Source organism: Pogoniulus pusillus, chromosome 8 (assembly GCF_015220805.1).
Source record: "Pogoniulus pusillus isolate bPogPus1 chromosome 8, bPogPus1.pri, whole genome shotgun sequence".
Lineage (NCBI taxonomy): Eukaryota > Metazoa > Chordata > Aves > Piciformes > Lybiidae > Pogoniulus > Pogoniulus pusillus.
Window position 1 is genome coordinate 14,008,733 of NC_087271.1, and position 8,011 is coordinate 14,016,743.

The window sequence follows — 8,011 nt, forward strand, 5'->3', positions numbered from 1 at the left end:
CCTCATGCATCACTTGTACATAAACTTGACCTTGTTGGTTCCTTGCTATTAAAGGCAAAACGTAGAGTACGTCATGTTTTTGGGGTAGAAGTAACTAAGATTATGTTACCATTTGCAATGAAATCAATGATAGAAGAGTGGTGTAACATGTCATATCCTTTTGCCACTGCAGTGATTGCTACATCTATCGATAATCATTATCCTGCATTTCCTTTATTTGGTACTCAATTGTTGTTAAATCAGAAAACGTTGAAATGTGAACAACCTATTGAAAATGCTGTTACTGTTTTTACTGATGCTTCTGGGAAAACACACAAATATGGTTATGTCAAATGGAATGACATTTCCAAGCAATGGACAACTGTAGTGAAAGAACTAGAAGGAGTTTCTGTTCAATGTCTTGAACTCAAGGCAGTAACAATGGTGTTTAAAAACTTTGTAGATGTTCCTGTAAATATTATCACTGATTCTATGTATGTAGCTTCTGTTGTGAATAGAGTAGAAGAGTCGATTATCGGACACATTTCTAACAGAGTTATTGAAACAGTAGCTATTGAATTACTGAATTTGATTCTAAACAGAAAATGTTCATATTTTTGTACTCATATCCGTAGTCATACTAACTTGCCTGGATTTTTGTCAGAAGGAAACGCGAAAGCTGATGAGGTGGTGAGTGCTGGAGCTCAACAAAATGAAACTGATGAACCTTCTGATTCTGTCAAATCAGTCACACAGGCAATTAAGCAAGCACAAGTAAGTCATGCATTCTTTCACCAATCTGCAAAAAGTTTGTCTAAAGAATTCTCCATATCACTACAAACTGCTCGTGGCATTATTGCCTCGTGTCCTGATTGTGCCAAAGTCTCACCCCTACAATCGGAAGGTACTAATCCTAGGGGAACTGAGGCAAGAGAGTTATTTCAGACAGACATTACAATTGTTCCATCATTTGGACGTCTAAAATATGTTCATGTCATGGTAGACACCTATAGTTCAGCCTTGTGGGCATCTGCCATGACATCATCGGGGGCATCAGCAACGTGTCGACATTGGAGAATGGCATTTGCTGTATTAGGAAACCCCCAGACAATTAAGACAGACAATGGTCCAAATTACAAAAGCCAAATTGTTAAAGCATTTCTTTCAGCCTGGAATATCAAACATATATTTGGAATTCCTTACAATAGCACAGGACAGGCGATTGTTGAAAGAAAGCATTCTGATCTCAAACGATATATTGCCATTTTTCAAAGACAGGGGGAGTTTTCCCATTCTCATTCGCCCCATGATATCCTTTCGAAAGCAATTTATGTTTTAAATTGGAAACTCTGGTCACAAAAATCGAATCAAGAAGTCGGGTCAACCCCTATCTTTAGACATTTTACTCAAAACAATCCTTTAAAAGAATCACACGTTTCTGTGCAAGTTTGGGATCCCTCATCAGCCACCTGGAATGGACCATGGAGATTAATAACTTGGGGTCGTGGGTATGCTTGTGTCATTACAGAGGACGGAGAACGGTGGTTACCAGCTAAGTGGGTGCGACCCTGGCTACGTGCTGAAACCAAAGAAAATGAGGATAATCAAACGGCGATAGAAGAGCCTGCTGACTTAGAAGCTCTACACAACATCACCAAAGACAACTGAACTGAGCTAAATGTTTCACAATATGTATTGGTTATCTGCTATTGTAATTATTTCCGTAGTGCAGGAGAAATTTAGTTTGGCTAGTCAAGGAAACTTTTGGGTGAATTGGGCTAACAGGACGAATAACCCATCCTTTTGCTTACACTTATCAGCTGCTTCTGACCCATTTCAAACTTGTTTGATAGGTTTGCCATTTGATGATCAACGCACTCTGGTAGCTTCTTTTTCATCCCTCACAAGTCAAGATTGTTCCACAGCAAAGAATTTAAGTCATTGTATGGCATTGATGGTTACAAGTTTAACTGAACCTTTGTTATGGGATCCTCAAGAATTTAAGATCTTAGGAATTAGGTCACCAAATCAATCAGGATGTTTGATTTTTGGGTCATATGATCTAACAAACCGTCAAATTGTGGATGTGACGCCTCATCATTTCCCTTACTGGAGCAGTGATAGATTCTGTGCAAAAAATACCATATACGGGCTAGGCAGAAATGGGATGTATTTCAATGTCACCAAGGCCTTAAAATTACCAAAAGGCGTGTTTTTGATTTGTGGACGAAGAGCCTGGTCAGGAATCCCAAAGGAGAGTCAAGGAGGACCTTGTTATTTGGGACACTTTTCCCTACCTAACTCTGCATTTATCCGACGTCACCTCAGTGTAAGTGATACTAACAAATTCGGAAAGATTAGAAGCATTAGCACATTAGACCCTAACTGTAATGATGAGGTAGAACTTTGGTCTTATACAGCAAGATTTTTTGGAGCACTGCTTCCCCAAGCAGGGACAGCGCACGCTTTGTCTGCTATCCAGGAATTAGCATGTTGGTCAGCAAAACAAGCCAGTGTTACTACTAGTGTTATTTCTCAGCTTGCAACAGATCAAAATAGTTTGCGAAAGGCTACCTTGCAAAATAGAGCTGCCATAGATTACTTGCTTCTAATACAAGGAAAAGGCTGTGAAGATGTAGAAGGAATGTGTTGTTTTAACCTATCTGATCATAGTGATTCAATCCATAAGAAAATAGATTGGCTTCAACATCATACAGAGAAGATTACACAGAATCACAATCCTTTTGATGATTGGTTGATGTCATGGGGAATTCCAGCTTGGGCAAAGGAGTTGATTAAGACTGTAGGAATAGTATTGCTTATTGTCATTGTTTTACTGCTTTTAGGCCCTTGCATCTTCCGATGTCTATCCTGGCGAATGCATCGGATTGCTGCTACGGTCTTTGAAAAGAAAGGGGGAGATGTGGAAAACTTTGTAGGAGCTGTTGCTTTGCAATCAATATGTAAGCGACTTGAACAAAGCGGGTAAAGATGTTGTGTCCTTGTTGTGCAGCTGTGCAGAAGAAACATAGTAATAAAATAGTCATAGATATATTTTAGAATTAGCTGTATCCTGGCCTACAAGGACGATGCCTCCCTAGTTAGTCATACTGAGTGATGCCTTTGTTTATTCAATATTCAATATGCCTTTGTACTCATTAACGAATATGCCGTAACCACAAAATATGTAGCAATGTGTAGAATGGACCAATTAGAAATTAACATGTAATTCTGATGTAATCCTATAACAGCCTTCTGATATAGTATAAAAGCGTTCTGATTTTTGTATTAAACGGCTTACATTTTACAATCTATATTGGATTCCGTAAGTCCTTTTCCTCAACTTCAGCAGCAGTCAGCATGCAAACAGCGACACCTAGCGACAATAGCCTAGCCCTGAATCCCCTGCACCATTCTCCAGCTTTCCAGCTCCCTCACACACTGGCAAAAGAAACTTTCTCCTAGCTCCTTTCCTTTGAAGCAGAAACATGATTTGATCCTAGCGCCTTTGAAGAACCATAGAAATGCAGTTTAGAAAAAGCACTCATTCTGCTTATAGACCCAGCCAGGAATGGCTTAACCTCGAATTCCCTGCATGATTCTGTGGCTTGTCAGCTGCTTCTCACACTGGCAAAAGAAACATTCTTCTAGCTCCTTTCCTTTCAAGCAGAAATAAGTTTTGATCCTAGCCCCATTGAAAAACCATAGAAATCCGGTTTAGAAAAAGCACTCATTCTGCTTACAGAAACAACCTGGAATGGCCTAGCCCAGAATTCCCCGGCACCATTCTGTAGCATTTCAGCTGCGTCACACATTGGCAAAAGAAACTTTGTCCTAGCTGCTTTCCTTTGAAACAGAAACACGTTTTGATCCTATCCCCATTGAAGAACCATGCAAGTGCGGTTTAGAAAAAGCATTCATTCTGCTTATACACCCAGCCACGAACGGCTTAGCCTGGAATCCCCTGCATGATTCTGAAGCTTTCCAGCTCCCTCTCACACTGGCAAAAGAAACTTTCTCCTAGCTCCTTTCCTTTCAAGTAGAAACACGTAGTGATCCTAGCCCCATTGAAGAACCATAGAAATGCGGTTTAGAAAAAGCACTACTTCTGCTTATAGACCCAGCCAGGAATAGCCTAGCACTGAATCCCCTGCACCATTCTGTAGCTTTCCAGCTCCCTCACACACTGGCAAAAGAAAATTTCTCCTTGCTGCTTTCCTTTGAAGCAGAAACACGATTTGATCCTAGCCACATTGAAGAACCATATAAGTGCGGTTTAGAAAAAGCTCTCAATCGGCTGTTAGACCCAGCAAGGAATGGCTTAGCCTGGAATCTCCTGTACGATTCTGTAGCTTTCCAGCTCCCTCACACACTAGTAAAAGAAACTTTCTCCTAGCTCCTTTCCTTTGAAGCAGAAACATGTTTTCATCCTAGCCCCATTGAAGAACCATACAAGTGCGGTTTTGAAAAATCAATCATTCTGGTTATAGACCCAGCAAGGAATGGCCTAGCCTTGAATCCCGTGTACCATTCTCCAGCTTTCCAGCTCCCTCACACGCTGGCAAAAGAAACTTTCTCCTAGCTCCTTTCCTTTGAAGCAGAAACACGTTTTGATCCTAGCGCCTTTGAAGAACCATAGAAATGCGGTTTAGAAAAAGCAATCTTTCTGGTTATAGACCTAGGAAGGAATGGCCTAGCCCTGAATCACATGCACCATTCTGCAGCTTTCCAGCTCCCTCACACACTGGCAAAATAAACTTTCTCCTAGCTCCTTTCCTTTCAAGTAGAAACACATTTTCATCCTAGCGCCTTCGAAGAACCATAGAATTGCAGTTTAGAAAAAGCACAGATTCTGCTTATAGACCCAGTTAGGAATGGCTTAGCCTCGAATTCCCGGCATGATTCTGTAGCTTGCCAGGTGCGTCACACACTGGCAAAAGAAACATTCTTCTAGCTCCTTTCCTTTGAAGCAGAAACATGATTTCATCCTAGCCACATTGAAGAACCATAGAAATGCGGTTTAGAAAAAGCACTGATTCTGCTCTTAGAACCAGGAAGGAATGGCTTAGCCTGGAATCTCCTGCACGATTCTGTAGCTTTCCAGCTCCCTCACACACTGGCAAAAGAAACTTCCTCGTAGCTCCTTTCCTTTGAAGCAGGAAGACGTATTGATCCTAGCCCCATTGAAGAATCCTAGAAATCCAGTTTAGAAAAAGCAATTATTCTGGTTAGATTCTCAGCAAGGAATGGCCTAGCCTTTAATCCCCTGCACCATTCTGCAGCTTTCCAGTTCCCTCACACACTGCAAAAGAAATTTTCTCTTAGCTCCTTTCCCTTGAAGCAGGAACACGTATTGATCCTAGCCCCATTTAAGAACCATAGAAATGTAGTTTAGAAAGAGCACTGATTCTGCTTATACACCCAGCCAGGAATGGCTTAGCCTGGGATCCCCTGCACGATTCTGTATCTTTTCAGCTGCGTCACACACTGGCAAAAGAAACTTTCTCCTAGCTCCTTTCCTTTCAAGTAGAAACACGTAGTGATCCTAGCCCCAATGAAGAACCATACAAGTGCGGTTTAGAATAAGCACTCATTCTACTTGTACACCCAGCCAGGAATAGCCTAGCCCTGAATCCCGTGCACCATTCTGCAGCTTTCCAACTCCCTCACACACTGGCGAAAGAAACTTTCTCCTAGCTCCTTTCTTTTGAAGCAGAAACACGTTTTGATCCTAGCCCCATTGAAGAACCATAGAAATGCCTTTTAGAAAAAGCTCTGATTCTGCTTATAGACCCAGCCAGGAATGGCTTAGCCTGGAATTCCCAGTACGATTCTGTAGCTTGGCAGGTGCGTCACACACTGGCAAAAGAAACATTCCTCTAGCTCCTTTCCTTTCAAGCAGAAACACGTTTTGATCCTAGCCCCATTGAAAAACAATAGAAATGCAGTTTAGAAAAAGCACTCATTTTGCCTACAGACACAACCTGGAATGGTCTAGCCCAGAATCACATGCACCATTCTGTAGCTTTTCAGCTGCGTCACACACTGGCAAAAGAAACTTTCTCCTAGCTCCTTTCCTTTGAAGCTGAAACACTTTTTGATCCTAGCCCTAGTGAAGAATCTTAGAAATCTGGTTTAGAAAAAGCACTCATTCTGGTTATAAACCCATCCAGGAATGCCCTGGCCTGGAATCCCCTCCACCACTCTGCAGCTTTCCAGCTCCCTCATACACTGGCAAAAGAAACTTTCTCCTAGCTCCTTTCCTTTCAAGGAAAAACACATTTTGATCATGGCTCCGTTGCAGATCATTACAAATGCGGTTTAGTAAATGCATCATTCTGCTCGCTGTCCCAGCGTGGAAGAGGGTATACTGGAATCACATTCGCCAATTTGGAGCTTTTCATCAGCCATACATATTGGCAAACGAAACTTTCTTCTAGCTCTTACCTTCGAAGCAGAAACACAGCTTCATCATTTCTGCTTTGCACACTAATAGAACCATGGTTTAGAAAAGGTACTCATTCTGCTTGAATACCCAGCGAGGAATGGCATAGCCTAGAATCAAATGGACCAATCTGCAGCTTACCAGCAGCCTCAGACATTGGCGAAAGAAACTTTCTCCTCGCTCCTTTTTTTGGAAGCAGAAATACATTTTGATCCTTGCTTCATTGCAAACCAAACCAAATACGGTTTAGAAAAGGCACTCATTCTGCTTGCAGACCTGGCCTGGAATGGCCTAGTCTGGAATTACACACACCGTTCTGCAGATTTCCAGCAGCCTCACACATTGGAAAAGAAACTTTCTTCTAGCCCCTTTCCTAAAAGCAGAAACACAGCTTCATCATTTCTGCTTTGCGCGCTAATACACATGCGGTTTAGAAAAGGCACTCGTTCTGCTTGCAGACCCGGCCAGGAACGGCCTAGCCTAGAATCAAATGGACCATTCTGCAGCTTACCAGTAGCCTCACAAAGTGGGAAAAGAAACTTTCTCCTAGCTCCTTTCCTTTGAAGCAGAAACACGTTTTGATCCTTGCTGCTTTGCGGACCCATACAAATGCAGTTTACAAAAGGCACTCATTTAGCTTGCAGACCTGGCCAGGAATGGCCTACCCTGGAATTACATGCACCGTTCTGCAGATTTCCAGCAGCCTCACATATTGGCAAAAGTTACTTTCTTCTGGCTATTTTCCTTCAGAGCAGAAACACGGCTTCATCATTTCTGCTTTGCACACTAATAGAAATGCGGATTAGAAAAGGCACCCATTCTGCTTGCGGACCCAGCCAGGAATGGCCTAGACTGGAATCACATGCACCATTCTGCAGCCTCACACATGGGGAAATGAAACATTCTCCTAACTCCTTTCCTTTGAAGCAGAAACTCATTTTGTTCCTGGCTTACTTGAGGACCCATACAAATGCTGTTTAGAAAAGATACTAATTTTGCTTGCAAACCCGGCAAGGATTGGCCTAGCCTGGAATCGCATACACCATGCTGCAGCTTTTCAGCAGCCACGCATATTGGCAAAAGAAACTTTCTTCTAGCTCCTTTCCTTTAAAGCAGAAACACAGTTTCCTCATTTCTGCTTGTATACTAATAGAAACGCAGTTTAAAAAAAGCACTCATTCTGCTGCAGAATGGTGCATGTAATTCCAGGCTAGGGCATTCCTGGGTGGGTCTGCAAGCAGAATGATTGCATTTTGTAAACCACTTTTGTATGTGTCCACAACACAGCCAGGATCAAAATGTGTTTCTGCTTCAAAGGAAACGCGCTAGGAGACAGATTCTTTTGCAAATGTGTGAGGCTGCTGGGAAGCTGCGGCCTGGTTTATGTGATTCCAGGCCAGGCCATTCCTGGCTTTGTAAGCAGAATGCATGCCTTTTCTAAACTGTGTTTGTATTAGTGTGAAAAGTAGAAATGATGAAACTGTGTTTCTGCTTCAAAGGAAAGGAGCTAGTAGAAAGTTTCATTTGCCAATGTGTGAGGCTGCTGGGAAGGTGCAGAATGGTGTATTTGATTCCAGGCTAGGCCAT